This window comes from Monodelphis domestica, chromosome 2 (genome assembly GCF_027887165.1).
Source record: "Monodelphis domestica isolate mMonDom1 chromosome 2, mMonDom1.pri, whole genome shotgun sequence".
Taxonomy (NCBI): Eukaryota; Metazoa; Chordata; class Mammalia; order Didelphimorphia; family Didelphidae; genus Monodelphis; species Monodelphis domestica.
Genome location: NC_077228.1, coordinates 83,450,291 through 83,467,401, shown reverse-complemented (window position 1 = coordinate 83,467,401; position 17,111 = coordinate 83,450,291). Strand labels below are relative to the sequence as shown.

Here is a 17,111-nt window from a genome sequence, read left to right as displayed (position 1 = left end):
TACAGACCCAATTTATATAATTTTCAGTTCATTTCTAAGTGGGGCTATCACCTGCATCAGTAGTTTACTTAGCTCAACTAAAGGAATCTCCATTTTCTGGTAGCTTTTATGAAGAGTAATTTTAAAAGCAACAATGATAATACACCTTATAGAATTTTAGGATCTGATGGACACTAGTGTCTATGCCATTTGATTCTGAAAACAATCCTGAGAATAAAGTGCCATCATTATCCCCTTTGTACACATGAGAAAATTGAATCACATAGTATCTGAAGCTGGATTTGAACTCAGATATTGATTCCAGAGCAGGAACTCTATCCACTGCACCATCTAGTTGCTAATAAAATCTAGTGACTCCCCATTACCTATAAAATCAAGAATAAGCTTTCCTATTTGTTATTTAAGTTTCTTCACAATTTGATTCCTTCATACCTCTCCACTCTTCTTAGAATTTACTCCTCTCCTACACTACTGGTCTATTGGCTGCTTCTCACATACAGCGTTCTTGTCTTGTACCTGCACTGGCTGTTTCTCATGCCTCTCTTGTCACTTGTGCTTCTTAGAATCCCTTGTTTCCCTCAAATTCCATATCCTTCTGAACATTTTTCTTAAACCTAATCAACTGTGACTGTCTTCTCATCTAAAGTTGTAGTTTATCTGTTTTATATGAATCTTGTATGTATCTCTATATAAAAAAATGCTTTCTCCCCCCTCAGAATATAAGTTCACTGAGGGCAGAAACTGTTTCAATTTTAGTTTTGTATCTCACAGGAATGCTACAATACACAGTTATTACTTAATAAAATATTTGTTTAAGGAGTGACTGATTAAACAACCCAAGTAGTTAGTTAGTCATGAACCTTCATCACTAAAATCAAAATGGAAAAAAAATGATGAAGAATATCTTTTTTTTTGGTTCAAACATTATTCTTTCAAGAATGAAGAAACGAAAATTTTCTTTTTCTTGTTGACTTTTACATTAATATCAAATTTAGGAGAACACAAAGGTAGGGTCACCAGGAGTCAATGAAGTCTGAAAACCATGTCATGTGAGAAATCATTTCAGAGAAATATGTTTAGTCTATTTCATTGTTCTTTCAACATTCCTTGTGATCCTATCTTTGTGCCTTTATCTATGTTATTTCTTCTGTCATGTCTTTATTTCTCAGCTCCATCTGCTTAATTTTTACCTATATTTTAAGGACTGTCTCAAGTAACTATTCCATGACCTTCTCTCACCTATTCCCAGTATAAAAGGACCTCTTCCTCACTAGAAGTCCCACAGAATTTCCTTTGTATTTTCCTTGTTATTTTTTAAATCTTATTTTCCACTGAACTATTTTCCTATGAGTGAAATTATTTTAGGGCAAGGACCTTGCCTTATTCCTTTTTGTATTCCTTTCAGAATCTATGTATAGTACACTTTACAACTTTTTCTTTGAATAAAGAAATATATATATATATATATATATATATATATAGAAAATATTTAAGTCCATTATAACTATTTTCAAACATTTGAAGAATTTGAATAATGAAGAAAAGGCATTTAAGATTTGAATAGTTGTTTGGTTTTTCCTACAACAAATGGTTACATTATTTGTTTTAAACCTTTCCTTTCTTATTTGGAATCAATACTAAATATTCCAAAGAAGAGCAGTAATGCTAAGCAATTAGGGGTCACACACCTGGGAAAAGTTTGAGGTTAAATTTGGAGCCAGGATCTCCCATCTCTATGCTTGGTTCTCAACCACTGAATCACCAAGCTACCCTATATTACTTTTTAATAATCAAAATAAAATACAATATATTCTGTCTTGCTTAAAGCAATCCATTCTCAATTACTGTCCTGAAACTCAAAAATATTACTTCAATATAGTATACTTACACATATATGTCAAACACCATTTCATTATTACTGGAAAGGGTAAAAATGTAACAAAGATATAAATAATAAAGAACTAATTAGGGATAATTTTAACATTATTTGGTTTGGAGGTTGACACATCACATGGAAAGATAAATAATATGGAAATTACAAGATTTTTTAAAAATTGTTAGAAGTACCAGGTTTGACAGTCACATGAAAAGAGAATACTAGCCCAGAAGTGGCAAATACATAGGTCACATGCAGCCCACAGCTCTCAAGTGACTGAATGTAATTGAGAACAATTTAACAAAATAAAAAAGACAATAAAGCATAGATCACGTTAATACATTATTATGTGATTTTCTAAGTCAATATGCAGTCCACAAGGAACTTGATTTATGGTTTACTGGCTCCTGTTTCTATATTAATTTGACAGTGTTGCTCTAGACTAACATTATTAACAAGTTTTGAAAAAAATTAATAAAAATATTTGAGCTTTCAATTAAAATTGTAAAAGCCAGATTACTTTATTAGGAAGATAACTAGCATTATTAATATCAATCATTAATTAATATCATTATTAAAATCATTAATAAAAATTTCTCATGACTACAAGAAATGGCAGGATATTGTAGATTCAGTTCTAGACATGGGAAATTGAGAAAATCTAGATTCAAGTTCTAATTTGCTTATAGCAATATATCTGCCACATCCTTGGATGTGACCGGAGGCAAACCATCTCAATGCTTCGGGCAGTTCTTTAAGAGTATATGTTGCCATGGGCATTCTCACTGGAGTCTTCTTTCTCTGATGAAATCAGAGGTCCTCTTAACTACAAAATATGATCATATAAATAGAAAATGAAATATATTTGATAAATACGGAATCATGTATGCTAAAAAAATGCTTGAAAATCATGGAAATTAAAGGATCTCTTCTGAGTAAGAAAAAAAAAACATTTAAAACCAAAGGCTAATATAATTTATGGAAGAGAAATAAGTACTAACCACTTTTCCTGTAAGACAGGAGTGATTAAAAATACTAATTAACACTATTATTACTTGATTCATTTCTGACCAATCCTGACTAAGTGACTCAGGAAAAATTTATTAATATCTATGCTCCAAGCAATTTACATATACTTTGTTGAACAATTTTTGGTCTGTTTTAGTAATATTTCCTCATCTAGATTTTTCTTACAATTAATGATCAAATTTTTAGGCATGGAACTAAGAGAAAAAACATCATGAAGTTTGTGACAGAACATTTATAATTATCCTTTTGGTGTATATATTATAGGTAAATTAGAAAATACTAGAAAAATAATATTTTTGAAAACTGAGGCAAAAATAAACCACAAAAGTTGTCACTATCTATGTACATTACTAACAATAACAACAACAAACAAACCGAAAGGAGTAGAAAGTAAATTACCACTTAAAAGAACAACAAAAAGCATTATACATTGAGATCAACCTATACCAAGACTATACAGGACTTAAGTGCAACTATAAAACAATTTTTATAGAAAAAGAAAAATAATTAAAGTGATTTTTGGATTATAGAATTTGGAATCAGAAGACTTGAGTCTGAATTCTAGCTCTGCCATTTTATGTGATTTGGGGCAAAAGACACTTTACTCCTCTGTGTTGCCACTTCTTTATATGTAAGATAAGGAGGTTAGACTCAAAGAAAACTGAATTTTTTTCAATTTTCAATTCATGATCTTGGCGATTGACAAACAACAAACTACTAAAGCTGTCAATAGAAATTCACTTCATCACATCACTTTTTTGAACTCTTGTTTTCAGGGTATTTGTTTACTTTGTGTAGATTTTTTTGTAAGTTTGATATTTCCTGTATTTACCAATAAAATACATAATCACACAGCAAATTACAATGATATTCCAAATATTCCAGAATATTCACTCAGAGTAAACATTCTTTACTTTGCCCTATGACTCAATTCCCCATAAGGAGCCCATAATGAAATGTCATTTCTAAAGGAACTGACATGTCAAAAGCAGTAAGCATGGATATTGTGGTTCATAATTACTGCCATCACAATACAACACCAATATCTATGTTTCAAGATTTCCAACATCCTTGTACAATTTCTGTAACATTTAATGATGGCTGTTTCAAATAACTGCTTAGATTTGCAAAGAATCTTTCTTTAGTGAAGTAAATATACACTAATGCCTTCCTCATTTCTCCTCACTTATCAGCCCATTTAAGCTCTACACTCCCCTTGTACAAGCATTTTTAAATCTAGCGTGACATTATACTACATGAACAATGAATTACACTACTTTAGTATGTTTCACACATTTTCGGCAAATATCACTAGAATGATGTAATTTCTAAACTGTCAGGATGAACTAGTTTAAAAAATCTTTTGGGAGAAAATCCCATATATCTAAAACTGTCCACATTATAGATCCTAAAAGTTTTTCCATGTGAATTTGTTTTTTATATTAATGGAAATAATCTAACACAGATTAGAGATAGGAAAAGACCCTAATGATTTGGCAGAATTTCAAAGCTGCTACTTTAATAGAAATGACATTAAAATTGTCACCCCAAATTAAAAGATTAGCAAGCAAACTCTTTCTTATAACCTGCTGTTTATATGTTGAGGCACAATCTACCAAAGCCTGTTTCTATTAAAAATCAGCACTTATGAAGTACTTTCTTATGTCCCAAATTGAAGAAGCATAAGATTTGGTCATTTCTCTAAAGGACTGTATTATTTAGACAGAGAAACAAAACGAGCATAAACAAGAAAGTAAATAATACAGAGGCAGTTGGGAACTCAAAGGATAGAGTGCCAGTCTAGAGTTAGGAGGACCTGGGTTCAAACCCGATCTTGGACACTCCCTAGCTTTGTGACCCTGGTCAATTCACTTAACTCCAATTGCCTAGCCCTTACTACTCTTCTGCCTTGAATTGAGTGTAAGACAGAAAGGAATGTGTTTTTTTTTTTAAGTAAACAATACAGAGTGAGGTATACTTGTACAAAATTATGTAAAATAAATAAATATTACTTTGAGATTTTGTAAGAATCTAGAACAAAGACTAAAGAGAGCTAATAAATATTTTTGAAGGAAGCAGAACTTGGAGCAAATACAGTATTCATCATCATTATCGAAATAGAATTTTAAAGTTTTCAAAGTATTTCAACAAGTAACACATTTTAACCTCACAATGACCTTGTGAAATAGGTGCTATTATTATTATCATCCACATTTTTCAGATGAGGAAACTGAGGCAGTTTCCTAACTAGGAAGTGTCTTAATTTGAATTTGAGGTTGTCTTTCTGATTCTAGGTCCAGTGCTGTATTCATTCTCTACCTTAAACCACAGCATTTTTAGTGGCAAATAGAGAAATGAGCAAATTCCAAATAAATGGACTGTCAGCAAAAGCACAAAGGAATGGAAACGTGATGTTTGTAAGGTAGTGAAGAGAATGAGCTAATTAAAGTAAAGGGTAAATAATAATAAATTGTTATATGGGTGTTGTGGTTCAGTCATTTCAGTTGTGACTGACTGATCTCATCTGGGGTTTGTTTGGCAAAGATACTTGAATGGTTTACAATTTCCTTCTCCAACTCATTTGGCAGATGAGGAAACTGAGGCAAAAAAGATTTAGTGACTTGATGGAGTCACAAAGCTAGTAAGTATCTAAGGCCGGATTTGAACTCAAAGAGACGAGTTTTCCTGACTTCATGCTTATATTGGTAAGATGGACCAAATTATGCAGATCAAAACAAGAGATAAGGTCTGACATAATGCATTAAGGGGATGAAGGATTTTTGTTCCAAGTAAATGTATTATGATTTAAAAAAAAAGTTTTGTTCTACAGAGATACAACTGATCAGAGAAAGGCACAAGGCACTATTGTTGGAATTATAAAACAATTGAATCATTCTAGATACCAATTTGGAACTATACAAGAAAAGTGACTAAACATCACATTCTCATCCAGTGGTCTCATAACTCTTCAGACACTTCAAGTAGCTCAAATAACCAGATATCCAATAGATAATGTAATGGAATAATTTTGTACCATAAGATATGAGAAACATGAGGAATTCAGGAAAACATGAGATGACTGGTATATGCAGACGCAAAGTGACATAAGAAAAATAAAAAGGATAACATATCCAATGACTGAAATAACATAATTGAAAAGACAAGTATAAAAAAGCTAAATTGGGTAACTGGAAAATCAATAATGGGACAAAGGGAAAACAGCTAATGAAACAAAATACTCTAATACCAAAAGAGAAGTAGAGTAATTACCAGGTATGGTACCTGTATAAGGTGTTTTTACTTAATTGTTGGTCTTTGTTATGAGGATCAATTTTGAAAGAATGTTACAGAAATAATTGCAATGCAAAGTCAAAAGACATCAATAAATCCTTTATTTTTAAGTAATGAATTGGATTGGGATCATCCTGGAATAAGGGAGTTGTTGTTTCCAAAGTTCCTTATAAAGGTGACAGTGGTAATGGTGAGAAAGGGAAAGACCCAAAGGAAAACTCACATATATATATATATATATATATCTTCTATTTCCATCAAGGAATTTTAAGTTTAATGAGAGAGATTAAATGACTTATCCAAGGTCAGATAATTAGTAAGTATCTGAGGAGGTGTATAATCTGAGATCTTCCAGACTCTAATTCTAGTAATCCATCTGCTGCACCTCACTTCTTCGATTCTTTTAGCCCTCATTTAACATTTTTTATACTAGATGCAATGTATTCTCATTTTTACTCCATATATATATATATATATATATATATATATATATATATCATGGTAGTTTTCCCTATGGGCATGTTTATAATCCATTTTATATGTATTTTACATATTTCAGAAATATTTCATCATCACCATTAAATATTGATTGAATACCTACTGCCATCTCAGTTTAAAACCCCATGTTATGTCCTGGATATACAATATGACATGGTTTCTACCCTTGAATAGATTTGGAGATATAGAACAAGGTGGGACAGCTAAGTGGTACAGTGGATAGAGTGCTGGGAAGACTTTCCTCCTGAGTTCAAGTCTTACACTTACAAATGTTACCTTATGCAAGTAACTTCATTCTTTTTGCCTCAGTTTCCTCATCTATAAAATAAATTGAAGAAGGAATTGGCAAATCACTCCAGTACCTATGCTTAGAAAATTGCAAATGGGGTCAGAAAAAGTTAGACACAACTCAACAACAACAATACAGAACATTGAGTAAAAATGAGAATACATTGCATCTAGTATAAAAAAAATGTTAAATGAGGGCTAAAAGAATCCAGGAAGTGAGGTGCAACAGATGGAGTACTAGAATTAGAGTCTGGAAGATCTCAGATTATACACCTCCTCAGATACTTACTAATTATCTGACCTTGGATAAGTCATTTAATCTCTCTCATTAAACTTAAAATTCCTTGATGGAAATAGAAGATAATGACCCCTGTAACTAATATTCACAAAATGGAGATGTTCAAAGGCTCAAACAAGATAAATACATTTGAGCATTTTGGAATTTTAAGGTGCTATGTAAATTCTAATTATTTTTCACAAAAGTAAGAAATTCCCAGAGAAGTCTTTATTTATGGAGTAGGTAATAAGATTTGAGATTAATTTTGAAGGAAGACTGTTAGCCACTGAGAATGATCAATGAGTTAGATTCCTTAGACATTCTATGGTTTTTCTTATTCTCACTAATTTGTAAAGTTGTTGGATCAGTGGACAGAATGATAAATTTGGATTCAGGGAAATTTGTGAGTTCAAATTCTGCTTCAGACACTTTATGTGATTGCCTAAGAAAGTCACAATTTCTCAGTCTCAGTTTCCTCATCTATAAAATGAAAAGAAGAAAAAAAAGAAAAAATAAGAAAGAAAATAAGAAAAAATAAGAAGGTGGTTGTGAGGACTAAATGAGATAATATATGTAATGTACTTTGTAAAACTGAAGGCACTCTATAAATGTTGGCTGCTACTATTACGACTTATTGTTGCTATCATGAAGATTGCTATCATCAAGGTAGGTTTATAAAGCAAATTGGTCATATTTTCTGAAACAAAAATTCTTCAGTTTAGAGGTAGCAACTTTTGAGAGAAAGGCAGACACACAGAATATTATTGTTCTTTGTCACGGCTTACGTAAATAGAATCCTAAGGAGATTTTAATTCTGTTGGGCTATTTAATTTACTTTCTAATTCATAGAGGAAGGATAACTTAGCACTTTATGCAGCAATAATTAAAAATAACAAATATCCTGTGAGATATTTTTGGTTCCTTTGCATTTTTTATAAATACTTGCATTCCAGCAATAAAATCTAAGTAAATACTCTCAAATTTATCTGTAAAAAACCATATACATCTAAACCTTTTCCTTCTGACATTTCTGAAAACCTAAGAAAAAGTGATTCATAACGATTTCCAAAGTTCTTCTATTTGTGGGGAGAAAAAATAAAGCAAAATAACGATAACAAAAAACAAACTCTTATTTCTCCTAAATAAGGTTATAATAGAGAAATATAAGCTGCTCAATGAAGAAGTTGGAAAAGACTAATTGTTGAGCTTGTAAGCCTTTCTAATTTCTCTTACATCAAATAGGACTCTTAACAGTGTGTTTCAGGATCTCTGACCCATCCTCCAATCATTTGCATTTCCTGTGTAAGAAGTTAACTTCAAAAAGTAATGTAATGACTATCATTGAGCCTGCTGAGAATTGTAATTAGCAGCTGTGTAGCATTGTAACAGATGTGCACCTACTGATTTAGCTCATTCTGTTTAAAACACATTGACATTAGTCTCAAATAAAGAATTTAACTTCCTTTTATTTCCTGTTCTGCATAGGAAGATAAGAGAGACTCCTGTTAGTCATGGTAGTTACTTTTGAATTAAAACTCTGGGCAAAAGGAGGGACAAACTTAACAACTGATTTATCAAAAGGCTAACTTATAATGTACCAACATGCTCCAAGAACTCTTTCTACACTTTCTAATCCCTAAGGGAAATAGAAAAATGAAATATTTTAGCATTTCACAACGCCTGCTAATGTAACCTGGGCTAGTCTGCATAAGCAGATTGTATTAGCATTTCTCTAACCATCTACCTTTTGACCCTAGCTAGGATGTGTACATTTTTCTCCCTTAGGTTTAACTTACAACTTCTAGAGCTCAATCAAGCACCTCTACAGCTAGCTCCCTTGGTGATATAGTGGAGAAAGATGAGGACACAGTAGAAAGAAATTGGGAGAGACAGAGATACAGAGACAGATAGAGATGTTAATAAACAGCTATTGACAAGATAGGGAGCAGAGAAAGAAAGACAATATTGAAGGAGGTGTAGGGGAAAGAAGAGACGCAGAGACCGAGAGGGAGAGACAGACAGAAAGAGAGTCAAACAGAGATAGACAGAGACAGAGACAGCCAGGTACAGGCTGTTAATGAACAAATCTGAATTAAAAGAGTTTTCTCCTCCAGATTTTCCATATCCCAATGGAATAATACTACATTACAGTCCAGATTCCTATCCCTATTGAGCTCTCTTAGATCCTAATTTTCAAGGCAAAGTCACTATCTGTGAACTGAATCTCAAATAGATAACGTAAGTAGACTTGATATTTATGGGAATGGTAGGCAGTTGTTGACATTTTCTTTCTGTTGCCCATAGGCATTAACAAAGACAAATAGCCTCATTTATATCATCTGTAAAATATTTCTAAAAAAACCTATTCTACCCACCTTGAGGCAACATGGAGTACTGGACAGAAAGCCCATTTAGGAGTTAGAAAGATGGGTTTCTGGAACACTACTGCATTATAAGAAAAGATGAACAGATTAATTTTTTTTCATTTGTAAAGAACTATACAAGATGATGAAGAGTGAAATGAGTAGAATCAAGAGAACATTATATATAACTATAGTTTTAATACTTGAAGAACAAATTGAGAATGTTAGCTCCTGGGAATGAACTGAAAAATGGATACACAAAAGACATAATATATATATATGCATATATATATATATTTACACATATGCTGTTGGATGACACCTTTGATGGTGTGGGGAGGGGAGGGAGGGGCTGAGATGGCAGGAAATAAATTATATTAATTAAAAATTTAAATAAAGACATAGGTACATGTTTAGACTTTGATACATCCTAGCTGTCTTACCCCAGGCAGATCAGGAGCCCAGGAAACCCTTTAACTCTGCCTGTAAGTGTTGGAAAAGGAACATCTCTACACTAGTAATGACAGCCTTGCAGTATTACTTTGAAACTAAATGAAATAATGTGTATCTACAAACATTAAAGTACTACAGAAATGTTATTTCCAAGTAGAAAGAAAAATATGGTAGATGTCTGTTTCCCGCATGTCTTCCAAATCATATGGAAACTTCAAGAGGGAAGGAGGCAGGGATATATGGAAATGAACTCCAACTCCAACTCCAACAGGCAGGAGAGAGATGATTGTTAAATGTTCATCATGAGCATTTACAGCTTATAAATAAATAAATGCTACAAATCACGGCTTTATTGTATTGATTGTGGAGATGAAAAATTATGGAGAAAATGTTCATCATTCAGATTAAATCTAAAAGGGTGGGGAGAAGAACTTTAATGTATAGATACTTCACTGTCAGCACTGCTCATACACTGAAAAATCTCAAAAATATTAATAAAAATTAGCATCTTTTCCTGAAAAGTTAGGGGTCCTCTCCACTTCATTGTATTTCTTTATAAAGTGATCTTCATAGTTTTGTATCTATCATTTTAGTTTGTGAAAAATAATTCATTATTAAGAGCAAGGAAAGGGGCAACTGGCTTATTCTTTAACTAGTGTTCCAGAATGAATTAATATTTCCTACATCAGGGAGGTTATCTATCCAGTTTTTCATCAACATCTTGCACTTAAATAATCACCTGTGAAGCCAACCCCATTGGCAATCAATAATATCTCAGGGCAGCTAAGTATCTCAGTGGATAGAGAGCAAGAACTAGAGATGGGAGGTCCTGGATTCAGACCTAGCCACAGACACTTCCTATTGTGTGACCTGGGCAAATCATTTAATCCCCATTGCCTAGACCTTATTATTCTTCTATCTTGGGACCAATACTAAATATTGATTCTAAAAAGGAAAGGAAGGGTTTAAAAATAAATTCTCTATGAAACATTTTCCCCATTCCCTTTCCTTCCTCACTGTTTTCCATTTGAATCACACTGCTTTTCTAATATTCTTTATTTTACAGTCATTCTAATGGGGCTGTGTATGCTAAAGCATGATGCTTCTGCCTTTTCCTCCTCTATAATGCACTTCTAAGTTTCTCTTGATTTAACTCAATACCTGACAAGATTTCTAATTCAGTTTAAAGGTTCACACATTCATTAAACTATAACTGACTCACAGTATACTTTTCAGAAATAGGAAAAGAGACCCTATAACTAAGGGTAGAAAAATAATTACATAGAAAATATATTTAGGTTCCTGTGTGATACTGATATTCAGACTATAAGGAATCCCTCAAGGAACAGACCTAGGAATCCCTAGGTAAAAATGCTAGTAAGTAGACTATGATGATTCTGAGTGTTTACATCAATTGTCTATGTAGGTTTGGAAATGGTTGTTTCAACAGACTGAATTACACTGTTCCTCTGTGTAAATTTGGTTAGTTTGGGTAAAGAACGCTCATAGCTGTTTGTTGTTTAGTGTTTTTTTTTTTCCAGTCATCTCTGACTTTTGTGAACCCATTTAGGATTTTCTTGGCAGAGATACTGAAGTGGTTTGCCATTTCCTTTTCCAGCTTATTTTACAGATGAGGAAACTGAGGCAAAAGGGTGTAAGTGCCTTGCCTAAGGTAGCACAGCAATAACTGTCTGAGGCCAGATTTGAATTCAGAAAAATGATTCTTCCTGACTTCAGCTCCATCCCCTATCCACTATACTGCCAATCTGTCTTCTATTACAGTAACATAAATATGCAGAGTAGCATTTTGTTGAATGATAATAAGAACAAGAAGATTTCTGAAACACTGCCTCCCTAAAAATAATCTTTCCAAGTTGAACTTCCTTAACAAATGGAAGTTCTACTTCATCTCTAATCTAACTCTCACAAGCTATTCTTAAACATATTTGCTCATGTTCTATCTTTGGTGATGATGGAAAACAGCTGCTCTCCAGTCTCATAATAATAGCCCTCCATTACTTGAAACATTTATTAGGTCATCCCACATACTATCCTTATACAAACTAAATAATACTAATTCTTTAACCTTTCCTTGCAAGTCTTATTTTACAACTATTAATAATCTTTCCTGTTCTCCACTGAACTTAAGAGGGAAATCATTCTTACCACCTACTATTAAATTGTTATAACATCTGTCAAGCACATAGATTACTGGGATGAAAGGTCCATATAAATGCCAAACACAGTATTATTTTATACATTTTATTATGTGGTACTTGGAATATATTTTAAAAAAGCTTACTTTGGTCCACTTTAACCAATGGACTATATTATATATTAAACAAATAATTCAAGTGGATATTAAAATTTCACCTCATTGTTTAAATATGTAAATGTCATTTAACAAGCCTGTCATTTAATCTCAACCTTGAAGAAGTCTGGGTTTTTTTCATAAGGGGAAAATACTATTGTAAGTTCACAAATCTACTAATTTCATTAAAGCCACAGGAAGCACTGTGATATAATGAAATCAGGCTTAGAATGAGAAAGACCGAGATTCAAGTTCAACCTCTCCCCGCATTGTATAATCATGGGCCAATCTGATAATCTCATAAGTGTTCTAAGCAAGTCTCTGAGACTACAGAGAAGATAAGAGTTGCTGACCTACATCAGTGGAAGAAGTTTCCATATCTAGAGTTCTGTCTAAAGTTATAAAAAATGATGGTACTTTCCTTTCTAAATTGTGAGGATCAAAAGAAATAATTGTAGAAAAATTGCTTTGTATAGTATAACTTAAAAGCGGGGAAGCTAGGTAGCACAGTAAATAGAATGGTCAGTCTTGAGTCAGAAAGATTATTCCTGAGTTCAAGTCCATCATGTTATGCTCGACGCTGCCTCAGTTTCCTCAACTGGAAAAGGAAACAGCATTGGGGCCATGGACATCACTAACCTGATTGATACTCAAAAATTAAACCTTAAAGCACTATCTTAACAACTATCATTGTTGTTGCTATTGTTATAAGGTGATTTAATCTTTTATGCCCTAGTCATCATATAGTGGGTAGCAAGCTGGATTTAGAATAAGGATAGGTATAAAACTAATTCTACCTTTGATAGTCACTAGCTGTGTCACCATAGGGCACTTATTATCTCTTAAAATTAGTTTCTTTATCTACAAATGCTAAAATATAATAAAGTCTACCACATGTAGCTATTATGAGAATTATGTATTACTACATTCAAGTCTATGAAAACATAAAAAATTTCAAACACAGTGCACAATGCCAGTTCTCCAAAACCCAATTTGGTATCACTGGCTTGGTTCAACAAAACCTGAACTAAATATCTTTCTTCCTAAATGTTCCTATCTTCTAAATTTTCTTATTTTTGGTGGAACACTATCTTCCCAGGGACTGAGGTCTGAAACATCAGAGTAATATTTTATTTTTCTCTGTTCTTCATCTCAAATCATCTAATCAGTTGGTTCTGCTCATTTCACTCTTCATAATTTCATACAAATATTTCCATTTTTTAAAATAAACTTATTCATCAATTCTTATGATGATGTAGTAATATGCTACAACTTGTTTAGCCACTCCCCACTTGACAAGCATTGCCTCAATTTCCAGTTCTTTGCCACCACAAAGAACAGCATTAAATTTCTTTTGTCTTCTTCTGTCCAATTTCAATGCTCTATTCAGGGACCAGGTAGATGACCTTTGATATCTTGACCAGCTTTAAGTCTTTTATGCTATGTTCCTTTGCCTCAGTGAATTATTCTTTTTTTTGATATCTTGCTAACTTTTTAAAGCAACTCATGTGATATTCAGTCTCATTTGAAAGCTGCTTTAGAGAATGAACTCTTGAAAACTAAAATCTATTTAAGGAAGGGGTGCTTTTAACTCCTTTCTTCATGGTAGAACAGAGATATTATTATTATCAAAATTCCTTAAATAAGTGCTGAAACAAACTACCAAAAATGATATTATTTCTATTTTGCTTACTAGTTTCTTAGGTCACCAATGGCATAAATCTGCTAAGAGACATTCTTTTTGGTGATTTGTCTTGCTTTCAGTCAGTTTGGAGAGAAACATTTGATGAAGAAATGTTTTCAAAGCCAACAGGAAGATATATTCCAGAATTTATGGCACTATTTAGTAGAAATGAGAGACTAAAGCTAATTTGTGGCCACCCAAATGTATTATTTTATGGTTGAGCATACTATTGCAAAGTTACAGATGTTTGATGAAATAAACCGCTGTACTTGGGGTCAAACGGTATACCAAATATGCTTTCTTTGGTCTTAATTCATGAAGATGGTAATATAACTAATGAAAGTCTGATAACCTATATGATGCCATCATAAAATTTGCCTCTATGAAATAAGCTGGCCACTGGAAAATTGTTTCCAAAAGGCAGAAAGAAGAATATTTTTTAGGGAAAAACTGAATTCCATGTCCCTAATACATGCTTTAGGTATAGTTTCAACTGCAGGTAGTGGGAGTGGATTAGATGAGCTCTGAGGTTCTTCCAGCCTTATGTTATACCTTTGTTTTGAAAAGGTTGTGGTTCTTGCCACTTCAAATATTAAAACTGAGGTTCTATATACCACAGATGTGTTTTCCAAAATCACTTCACCTACTTGTACATATTAGACATAACCTCTTTGCTTATCTTAAAATAGGTTTCCATCAACTCTGAAAGTTAGTATCCTAATGAAATATCTTTTGGCTATAAATATTCTTTGTTGTTGAAAATAGAAAGAATAAATGAGAAAACAGATTACACATTAGGCAAACAAAATGTAACTGACTTGCTCAGGATCACACAGCCAGTTATTGACTTGTGAGGATAACTATTTCCTTTTTTTCTTTATATTAATAACACTTAAAACAACACCCCACATATTATGAATACTCAATATATGCTTGTTGATTGATTTTTATCTCTACATTATTTTTAAACGTTTATTTGTTTGTTTGAATATTAAAGTTCCAAAGTATCTGCCTACTTTCCTTCCTCTCCTTTTCCCCTCCCCATACTACACAATGGATCATTTGACAAAAAAACTGTATAAATCTATATCTTGCCTTTTTTATTCATCAGTTCTTTCTCTAGAGTTAGACATATAAAAGTTATTCTTCAAAAATATTTCTGCTGTTGTATATAATATTCTCTTAGTTCTCCTCAGTTTGCTCTTCATAATTTCATGTAGACCTTTCCAGTTTATTTTATTTTAAATCATAGGCTACACCAATTGACAAATGGTTAAAGGAAATGGGCAGGCAATTCTTGAATAAAGAAATTAAAACTATCTTTAGTCATGGAAAAATGATCCAAAGTACTATTAATTAGAGAAATTCAAATTAAAACAACTCCAAGCCACCACCTCACACTTATCAGACTGGCTAATGTGAAAAAAATGATCGGGAAATGTGGAAAAACTGGACCCTGATATACTCTTGGTGGAGCTATGAACTGACATTCTGGAGAGCAATTTGGAACCATGGACAAAGGACAATAAAACTGTACATAGCCTTTGACCCAGCAATACGACCACTATATCTGAATCCTAAAGAGACCAAAGGTACAACTTGCACAAAAATATTTACAGCAGCCCTTTTTGTGGTGGCAAAGAACTAGAAACTGAAGGGCTGTCCATCAGTTAGGGAATGACTGAACAAGTTGTGGAATATAGTGGTGATGGAATACTTACTACATGTCATAAGAAATGATGAACACAATTATTACAAAAAAGATTTTTGTGAAATGATGCAAATTGAAGTGAGCAAAACTAGCAGAACATTGTACAAAGCCACAGCAATAAGTATGATCAGCTGTAAATGAATTAACTATTATTAGTAAGTAAGGATCCAGTTCAACTACAAAGGACTCATGATGAAAAGGGCTATCGATTGCCATAGAAGGAACTGATGGAGTCTAAATGCAGATTGAAGCATACCACTCTTTCCTTTATTTCTTCTATTAATTTTTCTGCAGTATAAATGACATGAGTCTTCTTTCACAAAATGATGAACACGGAAATGTTTGTACGATAAAATATGTCCTACCCATATCATATTACCTACTATCTCAGGGAATGTGTAGAGGTGGGAAGGAAGAAGAGAACATGGACTGCAAAATGTTAGAAAACCATTACTGAAAATGATATTGACATGTATTCTGGAAAAAATTAAAATTGTCTTAAAAGTCTAAAAGAACCAAAAACAATTATATGTTACATTTTGTTTAGCCCTTTCCCAAACTTTCAATGTCCAGCTCTTTGCCAGCACCAAGAGAACTACTTTGAAAATTTTAGGACTTATAGGTTCTTCTATATCTTCTATATCTTCTAACTATAAGGGTTAATCATCTTAAGGAACAAACCTGATAGTGGTATTGCTGGATAATTGGGTTTTATATATGAGTTTCCCTCTTTTCCCCAAAGAGTTGAAATAACTATTCAGAAGAGGAAGATTTCCATAGTGTTGATTTTGCCATTCAAAACAGGAATTACTACTGTGTAAATAGATTCCATTATAATCTTTGGGAAGATTGTCTACACTATATGCACAACAACACCACTACATAATAAAAGATTTCTCCATATTATATCCCACTCGTTTACAAAGTTTCTTACTATACTTGAAAATGAATATTGCAAAGAATTGTTCTAGAACTTTGTTAAAACTTTTTGCAACTTTTCACTCTTCTTGTGTCCAATTATGTTGCAAATTCTTAAAGTTCACCTTGTAAACATAAATATTCTTACAGATTTTGCCCATATGCTTTTCTATCAGATGAAACAGTGATGAACTCAGATACCCAAGTTCCATTTGTAGAATATTCCAGCTTTTCTGATACCTTTTCTACTCCCCTCCTCCCCTAAAGCTATTTATTATTCCCAAGATGCATCAGAATGTTGCTTCTAAGTGGCGATTTTGAGCTTGAGAAATAAGGCTGGTTGTCATAGCAAGCCTCATTTCTCCACTAAGAAGAAATGGAGAAACTACATCTATTAATAGCATGTTATCAC

The 17,111-nt window shown here is 32.8% G+C and overlaps 1 protein-coding gene across 4 annotated transcripts in view; it reads right to left on the bottom strand.

The window, feature by feature from the left end:
* HMCN1 (hemicentin 1) overlaps positions 1 to 17,111 on the bottom strand; it is a 520,282-nt gene that overhangs the window by 275,484 nt on the left and 227,687 nt on the right. The gene's annotated exons all lie outside the window — the stretch shown is intronic.